Raw genomic sequence first — 16,150 nt, 5'->3', positions numbered from 1 at the left:
CATCACCTCGTGTCTACCTGACTAGCAATATCGAATTAAGGAATTCATTCCATCATCGAATCGAGTTACGAGCGTAAAGCTGATAGATTTATCGCATGCTCTGTTATCTCTTATGAAACTTGACGATAGTACTTCTGCGGATGTGAATTTTTCAACAAAAGAAATAAATCAAATGAATGATCAATTTTGAATGAGAGGACTTGCGCTGAAGAAAGAGAGGTGCTCAATCGGAGAAAAGGGAAAGTAAGGAAAGTGGGTGGGTTGGCAGAGAGTCAAGATAGCCGGGGGGGCCGCTTGTAGTTGAAAGTAATAAAAATGGAATGTTAACTGGGACAATAGAAACGGGAAGGTTGAAAATAATTTTGGCGAAAGAAAAGGAAAGGAAAAGGTTAGGAATGAATTTATAATGATTCAGGACGTGTTTTGTAAAGGACACGTTTAAGGGTAACAATATGACTAACCGATGAGCATTTAACCCTCCGATGACCTAAAACTCCTCGTTAATAGCTTAAACGTTCATTGAAACACTCATCAATATTTTAGTTTCGTCAGCAGTGAATAACTGCGCCGGATAAAAGAGAGTATCCTTGTAAGATATTATTGAGCAATCAAAGACGCGATATTTATATTTTTGTGATTGCATGAAACATAGGAAGTTGTAGGGATAAGAACATTTTATGGACGATGTTTTGTGCCCTCACGAGATGTCATTCTTTATTAATTGTCGAAATTGGTTGAGCTCGATGCATTGAGTGCGAGTAGATTTTGGATGGTATGAATGGCGCTCGTGAATATGGTGGTCAGAAGAAAGTAGAATAATATACATATTTTAATAAGTAAAAATATACTGATTCTTGAAAAACGCTTAGCTATTTTGTCACTTTCGCATTATAATGCATTGCTAGGGAGCCGTTAAAAATTTTGAAGATTTTTTTCCCTGAGTATTGCTAATATTTTACTCTAACGACGAAAAATTTTGTCTCCTTCATCGCTAGACTGTAATTTGGAAGAAAAAACAATTAGTGGCCCGATTCCATAGTCGAAAGGTCAAAGCTACATATTTGAGTGTTCTTTCTTTGTATTTCTATGCTTTAAAAGTCTACATCTGTGTTTATGTGTGTGTGTGTGTGTATATATATACATATATATATATATATATATATATATATATATATATATATATATATATATATATATATATATTGCACAGTAACAAACAATATAGAAACACAAAAAAAGGAACACTCCTACATTATTTCTTGCTAATTTCGACGGAATTCTACTCCGTCTTCATCGGAAGATGGAGAAGTAACGACCTATCTCTATCTTCCGATGAAGACTGAGTAGAATTCCGTCGAAATTATCAAGAAATAACGTGTGAGTGTTCCTTTTTTTGTGTTTCTGTATTGTTTGTTACTGTGTAATGTACTATTCGGCACTTCCGTGTTACGTCTACGAAAGCATATATATATATATATATATATATATATATATATTTATATATATATATATATATATATATATATATATATATATATATATATATATATATATATATATATATATACTAGCTGAATACCCGGCTTTCCACGGGTTAGGGAGAAACAATAATATAAATGTACTACATAAATAAAAACAACAAATTATAAAGTACAATAATACACTACTTCATACCAATTTAAGAATCTTTTTTATTTAACGCCTGTTTATAAACTACATTTTTTGTTTCATATCCAGGAGAAAGAATAAATAAATTTTTAGGCGAACCTACTCTGGAGCAAGCAACATAAAGTTGCCCGTGGCTAAAACATGGCGATCTTAGATCAACACCACAAAACTTTAAAGACTGTCCCTGTAATTTATTAACGGTAATTGAAAAAGCTAGCCAGACTGGAAACTGTAATCTTTTAAAGTTGAAGGGAAGATCAGTTGGGATTAGAGGTATCCGTGGAATAAAAATTATTTCACCTTTTCCTTTTCCAGTTAAAATGACTGCCTGGATTATATTTTTCATTAATTTTGTCGCTCACAATCGTGTCCCATTGCAGAGTTTTAGTGGATCTAAATTTCGCAATAAAATGATTGGAGATCCTACTTTAAGTATAAGGCAATGTTGTGGCAATCCAGCTGGATCAAGTGAATTTAGGAATTCCGTTGGATAATTGACGGCTTCGTCAGCATCCACTACGGTATCAACCGATTTATATTCAATCACGTCTCCTGGCAGCATGGCTATTATCTCCTTGTTAATTTCATTAACATCATCGTTCTTAGGAGCAAGAATGGCTCTTTCTCGCAACCATTCTAAATGTTTATAATTTTGATTAACGTTAGGATAGACTGCTTGTATCATATCGCGGACAGTTTTCACCGATACACATAAATCTGATGACAATTTTATCATACCAGATGCTTCAATAACTAATCTATCTTCTCCAATCTCCTCAAGTTTATTTGCAAAATTTTGAGCATTCCCATCTCTTAAGAGGATTCGCATGTTTTGTTTAAGGCTAATTTCTTGGACATGATTCCATAGAACAGAATGTTTTAAACAGGCATAAATTTCATCGGCTGGAGTCGATTTTGGAACGACAGGCAGAGTTTGACGGAAGTCTCCACACAGGAGTACCAGAGCTCCTCTTATTAAACTGCAGTTTCCTCTAAGATCTTGCGTTGAGGGCCTCAAGAGATTTTTTATGAGCCATCGTACACTCATCCCATACTATCAATTTACATTCTATAAGAACTTGTGCCTGGCCGCTTGTTTTATTTATATGACATGTGGGATTTTCTTGTCGGGAAATATTAAGTGGCAACTTAAGGGCAGAGTGGGCTGTTCTTCCTCCTTCCATTAATGTCGCTGCAATACCTGAAGATGCAACGGCTAGAGCAATTTCTCCATGAACCCTGATTTCAGCGAGAACTAAATTAATTAAAAATGTTTTTCCCGTGCCACCAGCAGCATCAAGAAAAATGATACCTCCTTCTTGTTTATCTACTTGATCCATTATTGTTTCGTACGCGAATTTCTGATCTTCATTAAGAAGTGGCTTTTTATCCGCGACGTATGCTTCTAAGTCTAAGACATTGTAGCTAGTTTCACGTATATAATCTGGATGAAATACACCCTGTTGATCTTGTACAGGTGCAAAAAGACCGAGTTCCACTAAAGTCTTGTTAACCATGGTGATATCCTTTTCCTCCAAAATAATCAAAGTTTTATTAAAAATGTCGGAGTTAAACGTAATATCCAATGTAGGATTTTCACTTCAAACTTTAGCCAGTATATCCTCACTCATTGATTCTTTATATTTTTCCCATAATGTTTTTGGGTTAGATGGATTACAGGAGGTTATTATGATGGCAAACAAAATTCGGATTTGTCCTGGAAGAGAAATCAAACTGGCCTCTCGCAATGAGTCATCCCAGTGTTGGTCTCCTTCTAGCAACCCTAAATTCTGGCAAGCTTCTCTGAATGTCTCACATATTTCTCCGTTAACCGTTCTTAATTCTGCAAATGAGCGAGGTCCTCTAATGGTATGTAGAAGCATTCTTAAAAAATAACATTCGGCGTTGTTAGGATGGACTGTGTAGACTCGGCCCAATGCGTCACATGAATAAATATTATTCTCAGGATCAAAGTTGCCCATTTTTCTTCTACAAAAGACTTTCCTTGATGTATTCCACGTATAATATCTCGGCAATTCTGAATACAATAGTGTTCTTGCAAAAGTATCCTGCTGGCATAGTTGGAAAAATGCTGTTTCTATGACAGCAAAAAAGTAAACAAATTACATACATACAAACAAACACTCTCCTTTATATATATAGATATATACACACACACACACACATCGTTTTAGGTGTAAGTGTGCATGCCAGTTTACAGGAATGTTGTAACGCTCAATAAGGAATTTTACAGGAACTTCCTTGTTGAGCGCTTATAATTTGAATTTGCTTCTTATGATGAATTATTGCAAGTAAGTTGACGGGGATATTTGTAAATGCCTCTATTGCCGTAATGGATGCAAATGTGTGGGGAAAATCCAACCTACCTATCATCTGAAACCCAGGGAAGCCTTAGACTACTTATCGCTCACCCTTTGGCATCCATTTTGGCGAATGCTTTGAGGTGTTGGGTCCCCTGACACACTAAACCCTTGAGTAAGTTCTTTACTTATGACATGGCGCAGGGTTTCTTTGATCCCCTCGAGCAAAACTAACTAGTGAATAGAACCGAGAGGAAGACATGGGATAGGGAAAGGTGGAATATGGCATAGATTAAATCGAGTAAAGACAAGCAGAAGAGCGAACATTAAGAAAGAAGATAAGTTGGTGAAAATAATGGAGAAAGATTGGGGAGTAGAGAAGTAGGCCAGAGAAGGAGAGATGCTTGCACGGAAGGGTCGGGCCCGCCGGTAACGAGAAGTGGGTCTTCCAATCGGTTGGGACTGGGGATGGCGCCATTTCATTTTTATCGCTTCGTCAGCTTCCGCAAGTGAATGTTGGTGGGAGGAGAACTCAAAATGTGAAACAAAAGACGGGGAATGGTTGACACCAATCATGAGGATGATATTGCGTGCGCCGCCGTTCATTTTTTTCCATTTGCCGCTCATCGTTCTTCTCTTTTTAACTTCATCGCCCGTCATCGCGCGTGGTGATTGCTGCCGACGGAGTGGAATCCTTTTTGTTTCCCCATCACCTTTCTTTTTTCCCTTGGGAAAAACAAAATTCGTTTCTCTCCCGAGGTGGAGAGAAATGTGTAAGGCGCGGTTCTCGCTCGTCGCGTTATCACATTTTTAAACTGCAAAGCTCTGCAAGAAGGGTGGGCGGTGTTTGGCAACCATTTGGTGCACTCACGGGTTGGAATTTTCCGTGGTAAAAAGTGCTCCTCTGTGGATTTTTGAGTCTGTTCATGCGTGGCTTCTCTGTTTTTGCGTGCGTGTGTGTGTGTGTATATGAAGGCTGGGCTTGATAGGAACGCCGTCGCCCTAACGCTCCAATTCCCCAGCAGTTTGTCGCGCGGGTCGAGAGCTGTCAAGCCATTCATTGACTCTGGTAGCGATCTTGGGCGAGTTCTCCCCAGTCTCTCCGTCTATACATTGTTGATTCCCTCGGCGCAGTTCGGGGCATTCTTTCTCCTCCTTTGTTTGCGGATGCATCCTTGCCGTTGGGGATGTCCCGTTGAATTCGTTGCCAGCCGATGGAGTGTTTTTACTGCGCCGTTCACTTGGTGCTATTTTAGCGACGATTGCGATTTGGGGCTTTTGTTCCTTATTTGCTTTAGCTCCAAAAGCACAAGCGTGCCCTCGTTTGTTTTCAACTATTGGCAACTCCTTGTGCTCATACTGGATGTTGTAGTGGACATCGACGCGTTTTTAGTACGTAGCAGTAATTATTTGGAGAGTAGACCTAAACCTTTATTGTTTTTCCTCATTACAGATAAGTGACTACATCCGGCGTTTAATACAATTTAATGGTAGTGGATAGGAGTGGAGAGTAACTAGGTGTTGACTTTCGTAATCCTCTTGAAGAAAGAAGCCAATTGGCGTAGATTTTTAAGTTTAATCCTTTGGATGGGGTCCTGCGCATTAAGTATCAGAACTAAATAGGAAACAGTTCACCGCTGTAAAATCTTCGGGGGGCAGGATTTGAACCGGGATTCTAGGGATAGGTGTCGAAAATAATAGCGAGTTTTACAATAATTCAAGTGTTTTGAACATATCAACTCCCTTTGAAACGTGCATAATACACGAGCATTTATTGAAAGTGTTCTAAAGCCCAATTTTTTCTTTGTATTATAGTCTTTATATTATTATAAATAGAACTGGGGTAGCTATATATTTAAAAATATCTCAAGAGTTAAAGCTTAAAGTTTATTTTTAATAGGATACTACGCGCAAGCTACGAGCCAGTTTTATTCTTTCAAATATTGTTTTCATAATCGAAATTCACCAATTCAGCTGACTATATTGATCGCGTACGAATATAATTTGTTGAATTGTAAATGGAACCAACTTTGTAATAATCCCTACAAAATTAAATAAAACCTTGAACGGATTTGAAATTTTCAGGTCATTTTGAAGAGAAAAGCAACAGGCTCAGAGCCCAAAACATCCTTTGCGTGGACAGTATGTGAAGGAAAATAGATATAATAATGTGGACAAAACTTGTGTTTATTTGTTAAAATGCACAGAGATGGTGTCTCTCTTTGCTTAAAATGAACGCGCAGAGACTCTTTCGATTTATTTTTTTTGCTCTTCCGTTGCTTTTGTTGACAAAGACAATATATATTTCAGAATTCTTAAAAGTTTTGACGCATATAAAGATGTGTTTTAAAAATATTTCAACCATTTAATATCTATTTTAAATTTCACCACTTTATACCGTCCCTTTTTCTCAAATCTAATAGGTTCCTTTTCCCTCTTTAAATGCAACAATTTCAGAGTTAATAAATCATTTGCCTCTCTGAAATTCTTGTATCGAAATGCACATTAGCGGACGACTCCGTTAAAAGTTACTGTTGCGGCATCTCCCGCAGTTTCTTTGGAATTTTTCCGTCTTTAAAGTTTTAACTTCAATATTAGATTTTTCCTTACGTTTGATCTGTGTAGTTTAACATCCATCACTGTCCACCGACTCACGCCTCAACTCTCTCACTCTTGAACCTTACATCCTGGATTGTATGCGTCTAAAGAGTCTGATTGAATTGCTTTGCTTTTGATAATGGCGTGAAGACGTCGAAACCAGTCGAGCTTTCTTTCAATTTTGTGTGGATTATTAAAATTTCTTTTCTGTTATTATGTAAGGTCGGAACTATTAAGGTCTGAATCGATTGGAGAGGACGGAACTCACTTTTTCCGATTTGATTTTTCATATCAGAGTATTATTCAGAAAATCTGACATCTCTGTAGTTGACAAATATTGACCAGATCTGGATTTGTACTCTTGAGGTCAAGATCCTACTGTAGAGTTACACCTTCAAACTCATTCTGCCACTCCGAGCTATGAATTTTTCTTCACTGCAATTCGGAGTTTTTATGAATTTATTCGGAAGTTATGATAGATAGATAGATAGATAGTGGTCTTTATTTGGGCGAAATTGAGACCAAATGGTCCCTTCTTCCATTTAACCCACGAAGTTCGGACGAACGTTCACTGAAGCACGGTAGTTCAGGTGAACTAAAATGAAATAAAAATCAAGTGTTTCATTAGTAATTTGTTTAGTGATTGGTTTTATTTTAAAACTTCCAAGATATATGTGGAAATATCTCTCAGGCGATATCGTAGTCTAGCGGTTAGATTTGGCTTTTCGACCGCTAAAACCCAGGCTAAAACCCTGGTTAAATCTTTGCCCCCCTCCCCGCAAAGTTCAGGTCTAATTGGGAAACCAGTGGTATAACAGGTGATGGAGGACTACCACTTCCACTATCCCTGAATTTATGAAATTCTATTAGTTCTGCCCCTCACGTATCAAATCCCAACCCCCGTGTGGTAGTTGGTCACATCCCTCAGACGACAATCATAGTGTGAATCAATTTGACGCTGGCAGTGGCGATGCATTCCGTTCGAGCAAGCACATATATGTCACCCGCCTACCTTTGGCTTGTAGCGTTTTGACGTTACGGAAACGGTGTGTGTGAGATAGAATGGGCGGCACGTGTGCTTCTTGTATGAATGGGAGCAGTTGGGGAGGGAGGTTGGCAGGAGGGATAGCATTCCGCGTTGGGAAGAGTGCCGCGGATCTCCGTCATCCCCCGCCGCGGTAAACAGGGGTTCTGCGGAATAGCTTTTCCCTATTCCTCGCCCGATCCTTCCCCGGTGAGAGCGAGCACGTACAAAGAGTTCTGCTCGTAAACATAAATCCAAATTTCTAGTTCAAGACGCACGTTTCCAAAAATGTATTCGAAGGCAGACGAAATCCATTTCTCATTCGCCGATAGAACCCGTTAATGGATCTGTGTTTAGATATGATATATATGGGATTATCTCACCTGAAAATTTGGTGAATTATTACTAATACTTTATTTTCCCCCCAATCGTTTGCTGATGGATTGGGATTCATGTGTTTGTATATTGCAAGGAAAGACAGTGACATCGATAAGTGAGGGCTTCCAAGTATGATTCAGTTGCTGCTTTCTGACGCTAATTTCTTCGTCAGTTTGATTCCATTACTTGAAAGATCGATGAAGGGGCGTAATGTGTAAATTGATGACTTCAGAATAACGTGACGATAACGAGAGATATTTCTGTTACCTTTCATCAACATAAGATACGTAAAATTATTATCTCAAATATAACTGCGAGTAGCAGAAGGAAATATAGTAGTTTGCTTAGGTACTTAAAATACAGCCGTTTTTTCACTCTTCTTAGCTCTTCGTTTCCCAATTAATTACATCGTTTAATTTCAATTTTGCAGTAGTGAATATTATTAAACCTTTATATACCTTCATGAATGTTTTTATTAAATTGTGTATTTCAAATATGTTTTATTATTTCTCTATCATCATTTACTTAAATATAATGGTGAACCTTTTCAATTATTTCCATTTTGGGGAGTTTTAAGGGGTGCCTTCGATTGGATATGGACTGATGTACTGGCAGGTCAAAATAATAATGTCACATTTGCATGGATAGATTGTACCATTCTTAGCTCACATCACGACAAATATCTTTGGCATTTTGGGTAGCTATTTCAATCTTATTCATATAAATTACGTCGGGAGGATCGGATGTTGCGTTGGCTAACGTACTGGCATCCCACATGGTTCGAATCCTGGGGGTGACAGATATTCTTCAGTATTATCCCGATCCCTGCTTAAGGTTTTTTGTGGTGAGCATTTTAAGTGAGTTCGTCGTCCGTCGGACAGAATTGTAAACTGCGAACACCTTGGCGGCTTTCTTTAAGAGTAGGCTGATGCCGACGCCGGGGATCTCTCCACACTTCCTCCTTTCCCATCCATCTCTAATGGCGCAAATTATATCAGCTGTCCGCCTCCCCTGAAACGAAGGCTTTATTTCATCGGGAAAAAATTTCAGCTGCGTACTTTGTCATCAAGTCCAGTTTCAGCAAAGGGCGAAAACTCAAATGATCGGAAAAATTTGAGGAATGTTCTAAATCTACCACAGCGTTGATATCGTTTTCTGCGTTGAAAGGCGTTTCCCTATCTCTGCTTGCGCGCGCGTGAGATTTCGCTATTTTCGACCGCACCATTTTCGGCAGTTTGAAATATGCTTGCCTCCTGAAGTGCGCACTCACCGTTCTTCTTCCCCTGCGGCGTTGTCAGAAACGTAGCTAGGGGCGTAGCGACCCGCATTGGCTCCGAGACTGGAAACTTTCTTATTTGTTGACACATTTTATTCAAGTCTTTATTGAAACCTAATTTGGTGGCAAATCACAACCATGTAAGAAGATCGTAATTTTAAAGCTCTTCCAAAAAAACGACTTCTCAGCTTTTACATTTGCGATAGAAATTAGACACTCTTGGTGGACGCCCTAATATCTTAAGGAGGGTACTCCAAAATATTTTTGGAGGGGCCTCGACAACCTAAATTGCGTGGGCGTTGTTTGGAAGAACGAAGAAGCAGAAGGGAAAGGATTTTTTGGGAGGTTGAAGAGCATTTTGACGAAGAGAGCTACGTTCCCACACCCGCTTCTCCCGAACCCTCCGCCACACACTCAGGAAACAGCTGGACGTGTCAATCGTGAATGAGGGACCATAGAAATTTAAATTTAATTATTAGCCTACCCCTTTGCCAAGGGCATTATTGGGACGTTGGGTGGCGGACCTCATTCGTATTTGACAAACGAATTGAAATATTTTTAATAGTATTCCGTGTTGTTTCATTAGATTTTCATCATTTGCATAAAACATTCCCCACCCCTTTTCTCCTGTGCACACCAAGCGGGTGGTATGCACTCATTATTATTAATTATGGGCTACAGCCACTGCAGTTTAACAGCTAATTTCGATGACGTCACCCGTCTCCCTCGATTCTTCTCCTCTTCCCTCTAGAAACACACAACGGGGCTTGCAGCAGTCTTAGAATTACGAGTATTTATTTATTACGCATTATTTCGTATAGTAGTGCCAGTAGATGCCATGAAAGTTGGCCTCCACCCCTTTGAAAGTACCTATCCCGCCCGCTAAAAGCATCCTGTTTTCTGAGTCGGCGTAGCGCGGCATGATTTCCTTGAAATGATCATTTTCGGTAATTGCTATCGTCCTAGTAAGGTTTCGTATGATACTAGTAGTTGCTAAATGACTGTGAATTCTGTACAATACAGTTATAACTTGCCGAGTAAAATCGCTTGATCACATTGGTCAAAAACCTTTATAATTTTTCGCAGGTTTTTAAATGAGCTTCGGGAGAATATGTTTAGAGTTTCCAATGAAGGCAGCCATGAAGGGATGAATTGCTCATAATATTGCCGCCATTATGAATATATATATATATATATATATATATATATATATATATATATATATATATATATATATATATATATATATATATATATGGAGGTGAAAATATATTTATAGAGGTGAAAAGAGACCTGATGTAGATTAGGTTGCTGGATTGTGTTTTGTTAAGAGTCACAAAATATTTACTTTGTTGTTGTGTCCATCCAAAACCTACCTTAAACGGTAGATTACTTAAAAATAATAATTATTATGTATATATATATATATATATATATATATATATATCCGAGATGCAAGGTACTCCCGTATTTAAGTCACATGGTCCGCCTTCAATTGATGCGCACCTCCGCCCGATGGGAGTGCCCATTGGCTGAGGCGAGGACCGCCACTGTTTCCGTCCTCCGTTTGCTCCCCTCACCCTTCTCATACTCGGCCAGAGGGTGATGGGCATTCTCGGAGGAGAGGTAAGGGCGAGGGTATGAGGAGGGTTATCCTTGAGGGGCAAAAGCAGGATCCTCAGGATGGAATGGGAAAGGAGTGAAAAGAATAGAGGATAACTCTCCTCCTTCTTAAAGATATCGTGACGGGCGGTGGAAGAGCGACCAGGAAGGGGAGGGTGCGAGGGAATATTTTTGTGGGGTGACTGAGGGGGGGGGTCGGAGAGGGGTGGAATAGAAGTCGGTGATGGAATGCAGTGGGAGGGGTAAGGCTGGAGCCGGTGGAAACTGCGCATTCATTCCTCTTCCCATCACCAGCCTCTTTCTTTCTCTCGACGAGACGGTGTGCGAATGGTCGATCGGCCTTCATCACCCAATCGCGTGCTGGATTCGCAGTGCGTTGTGCGTTCAAATTTCGCCGGGGAAGAAAGAAATAAATGCAATTTTACGCCGAGGGCCCTTGTGGCATAGTAGCCGGTACGCATTCAGCTGCGGGATGTTCTCGGAGCTTATATATTCTATTTTTCTCGCCGTCAACAGTACGTAGGAAGATCTCTGGGAATTGATCGTCTTACAAGGTGGACCACCACAATGTTGTAGTACCAGTATCGCTAAATGCCAGTTTCCTCAGAGCTCTCTCTCTCTCAGTATCTTCCATCATAGGAAGATGGTATTTCGCCTTCCGTAAATTTATCTCATGATTCCTCTTTAGCTCTTAAATCCCGTGGTTCATACCATTTTGAGTATCCCTCCCACATAATGAGTTCATGTGAGGGAATTTTAGTAATTTGAACTTATATTTGAAATTTCGTCATATTCTGTTACCCTATTCTCAAAGCTACAAGTTGGTTTATAAGCTTTACAAAATCAGTAATATGGATGTGTAAAAGGACGAGGGTTTTTTTTTTAATTGAGATTTTTAAGGAAATGGAGTCATACATTAGTACGATTAATATTAATAATTCATATTGTGTTTGGTGTTCTGTAACTTGTGAGTAACGATCTGATAATTTTATAATAATTTAATTATCCTTATCATTTTTCCGCATCACTGTAAAACCTGTAACTGGTTCTATTATTGTTTCTGTGGAGTTAGTAAGCGAGAAAACTTGCTCAAATACCATGAAAGGGAAGTTCATATCTTGATCCTATCTTGCATCACGTGAATTACGCTGAAATTAGATAGTGTGCATGTTTATGGCGATATATGCGGTCGCACACGAGTTGAATGTTTCGCGTATCATAGCGGATAGCCTAGTGCTCCATAAATCCGTCACCTTTCATTACGGCCGATTCTCCTTCCTTCACTTAATGTTTCCATATAGAGACTCTCCTGCTGCTCTAGGAAGCGTAGCATTTAACATCTAACGATGAGATATGAGCGTGATGCAAGAGATTGCATCTACGTACTGTTCTGTGGAACAATTGTTAAATTTACGTCCTCTCTTGAGTCTCTCGTTAAACCGGGCCAACAACTAAGCCCGTCGGAAATGCAGGCATCAGAATGGAAGATTTGGTGGAATCACGGTCGTGATAGGGCAATCAGCTTGAAGCCCGTGTAGAGCGGTTGTCCAAGCCATGAGTATTCATCGCCAAAACGACACGTGCTGCGTTTGGTTAGCGGTGGAAGTCACCGGAGTGAAACATGAAATGTGATTCCGAAGGATAGCCAGATAGGGGGAGGAGGAGGGAAGAACAGGGTCGCGGTGCAACGATTGGAAGGTTTGTGGGGTGTTTATTTGTCACGTTGGTAGATGGGTGGTTCGTAGGCAGACGGGGTTCGTTAGCAAGGGAGCGGACGATTATGGGCACCATCCGGTAATTGGATGTGACACTTAATGACAATGCCTTACGGTTAACCTGTCGAGATCACAATCGCGCCACTTTCCATTCTCTGCTTCTTTGGGATCCAAGGCCACTCTGCACAAAGTCCGTCGTTCTCGCAATCACTTTTTCCCTTTCGACATCCGAGGACAGGAAAGGCTTTTTATTAAACTCGAAATATAAATTTTTAGCTTTAAGGGTTTGAGTTTGGATTCGGATTTAGCGAAAAACCCTGACGAAGTATGACAATAATCAGATTTGTTTTCAATGGATCAATCGGTCGATTTGGGTCCGATTGCCATTCGTTTTATAATTTTTTGGTGAAAATTTTAACTAATTGCTTGGTAATTCATTGAAGGATCTTGTTTGTTGACAATATAGTTATTCTTAATCGAGTATTTTCCGTGCAAATGCATGTATGCAATTTCTGGAAATGCTAATTTTGTACGAAATCTGCCTTTGCGCGAACATTAATTTGTATTTCGCCATGTTTCGCTGTACACTTTTCTTTTCCACTTTCAAATCCTAGTTGAAACCTGTGAAAATTTTATTTTTTAGCAACAGTCAAAAATAAACTGGTTTGTGTAATAGCAGTATGTAGTTGCTGAGAGGCAATTGAAATCCAATCGTTAATAATGGAATACGTATGGTTTATTTATCGGCTTTTTAAATTGAATTCCGCTCCGTCTAAAAAACTAATTTACATGGATCAAACCAATTTAGGGATGCACTGTAACCAATAAGCTTGCCGATGCATGGTAACTGCACGAATTTATATGCACTTAGTACCTTTAATACATCAGTATCAGAAATTTCTACAGGGTGTTAGGCAACTTATAGATACACGTATGTTTGCGGGGTTGCATAACGTTCCAGGTCTCCATAACACCTCTTTAGTTTGAGAGAGCTCTCCTTGGCTCATGTAATCCGCTAATGTTTTCCGAAACTCGTCTTCCGTTCTTCGGCTTCCGAGTATCCGCTTTGGCTTTTTAGAGTGTGGCTCTTGGGCATGTGTACGCTTTGACCCCGCTTAGGTGGAGTCCCTTGTTCAGGCATCGAAGCCATCAGGAACCATGGGTTCACGATTTTCGATATCGGGCGGTGGAACTGCGTTATCCATCGAATAAATGAGCAAAAGATCATTAATTTGGCATCGTGCTTTACTCTTTGACAGCGATAAATACTTCATTATCAACAAAGAGGCCCGGGTTAAGCTGGACGTTTAAAAATGACGGGGAGTGGAGGCGATTCCACGTGGGGTGAGGGATCGATCTCCCGGTGACTTTTTCGAGCGCGTTAGAGGGACGGGGGAAGGTGAGGGAGGGAGAGGGAGGATGTGTAGAGATGAAGCGTAAATCTTTTTTTTTGTTTTTTCGACGTCGCCTGGTGTGTCTTTCAGGCTCCACGGCCTCCCGTTTAACCTTGGGAGGGAAAAAAAGGAAGGAGAGGGAGAGAGGAACCAACTTACGTAGACGCACGGGTTCGTTTCACCGACCATAGGGTGAAAGGGGTGGAGGGGGTGTGCGGGAGCGAGGTGGTCTTGGCTCCGTGGGGAGGGCTACGGAGTCTCGACGTTGGTAGACCGAATTTCTTTCCCGCGTCCCAGATGCTCCTCCCCTCGACCCAACGACCGACGTCCCAGTCCCCCTTCCCAAATCCCTTCGGCCTCCTGGGGATTGAACCGCGCGTCAAAGATTGGAGTCATTTTTTTTCCTCCCTTCAACCTCTCATTTCTCTCCTCCACCCACTTGGGCCAAGCCCCTTCTTATATTTCTTCCTCTCTCCATACTTTTCTCTCTTCGTCCTCTCTCCCTCGGCATCCCGCTGCGGACGTCGTCAGAGGGCGAAGTAGTGCCCCTGACAGGAGCGGAAGGATTTCACCTTAGAGGGAAGAGGGGATCGGTGGGGTCAGGGCCCCATCGAGGGGCATCAAAGGGGGTAGTCAATCGTGATGCGTTCCGTTCCCCAACTCTTGCCCGCCCCTCTTTCCTCGTCAGCTCTCCTCTCTCTCCCTCCCTTTCCACCCCCCAATACCACACCCCTCTTTTTGCCTTCCTCCAAACACCCCCTATCAGCCTCTCGGAGCTTCCAACAACCCACATCCGAAAAAAAAATAAATGAGAGAGAGGGGCCGATGTCGTGGAAGCGGTGGGTATCTAGGGGGAGAGTATCGGTCTCCTCTTCGTGGCGCTCGCGCCCGGCCCTGGATCCTCGGCCCTTAGGAGCGGCCCACTCTCCCAGACCGCGGCCACCCCTCCTCTCTTTCCTCCGTCCTTGCTCTCGCAGGGGAGTGTGCATCTCCACCCCCTCCCCCGTGGACGTGAGACCGGGACGGTTTTCTTTCTCCGGAGGGAGGTTATAAGGGTGCGCGGGTGGGTGAGTTTGTGTGTGTGGAGAGAGTTTGGGGACGGTGGAGTGTAAGGGTTGTCGACTGTGTGAAATCCTTTCGATCGTGAAGGAGTCTCCGGGGCGTGAAAGGGTGAGGGGATGAGGGGCGAGAGTTGGGGAGGCGGGGGGCCCGCGTAGAGAGGTGGCGACGGCCGGTCCCCATCTCCCCTTCCCTCCCGATCCCTTCCTTCTCTCGGCCCGTCGTCCTCCCGAGAGGGCGAGAGCTCGCCTCCGTCCGTCTCTCTCGCCGGGCGCTTGAGGCCTAAAGATGTATGTCAACGCTAGTGTAAAAGTCCGACAAACATGCAGTGTGGCTTTGGTTCATCTACAGCGTTTTCTGTTTCCGTCACAAATCCGAGCCTTCAGGCTGGATCCGAGCGTAGTTTTTTTCCTCCACGCAATCAAACGCTTTGTCATCGGCCCATCATGCAATACGGATGATGTGTTTTTTGAACGTGGATGGCTAAAAATAAAGAAAGGCTTCGACAAAAAGTTGATGAAAAACGCGTTGTACATTTTTCGTGTTACTGGTTTTGAAATTATCTTCTTTGACTTGTTTCTTCTCTTAGAGGTTATTTTTTTCAAAGGAGAGTATTTGACTTGCTAGCAAAGTAGGCTTAATTCAAAGGTCGTAGGTTTCATCATACTAGGATGTTAGTTTTGATTAGTTTGAAGATTAAAGAAACCCTAGCCGTGGGGAAACCTAGAGTTGAGTAGACATTTTAGCCAATTCTAGCTGGACATAGGAATTTTAGGTCGAAGATATTTGGATTCTTGAAGACTAGTTATGAATCGGAAATGGAAGAATTGTTGACAGTTGCCTTAAAAACCTGGGGCTGCCAATGACACCCATAAATGTAGTTTTAAATGTAACTTCAAGGTTATGTTTCTGTTTAATTTTAACTGTACAATGTATTGAACTGAGGATGAAACCCGCGCGTTGTTTGCGTAATGCGCAGTTTTTTAAAAGTGAATTCAGTGTATCCATATATTTTTTAGTCAAAATCTTAATCCTTCTGGAGAGATTAATGTTTCAGTAAGTTCCTGTTGAATTTATTGTATTTTAAAACTCAT

The 16,150-nt window shown here is 41.2% G+C and overlaps 1 protein-coding gene across 1 annotated transcript in view; it reads left to right on the top strand.

Moving 5' to 3' along the window:
- Positions 1-16,150, top strand: part of cv-c (crossveinless c) — a 345,201-nt gene that overhangs the window by 226,705 nt on the left and 102,346 nt on the right. The window lies entirely within an intron of this gene.

The sequence above is a fragment of the Hetaerina americana genome, unplaced genomic scaffold, assembly GCF_022747635.1.
Source record: "Hetaerina americana unplaced genomic scaffold, ioHetAmer1.1.p SCAF_3, whole genome shotgun sequence".
In the NCBI taxonomy this organism is placed as follows: Eukaryota; Metazoa; Arthropoda; class Insecta; order Odonata; family Calopterygidae; genus Hetaerina; species Hetaerina americana.
The sequence above is the reverse complement of the archived record's forward strand: the minus strand, read 5'-3'. Positions and strand labels throughout refer to the sequence as shown.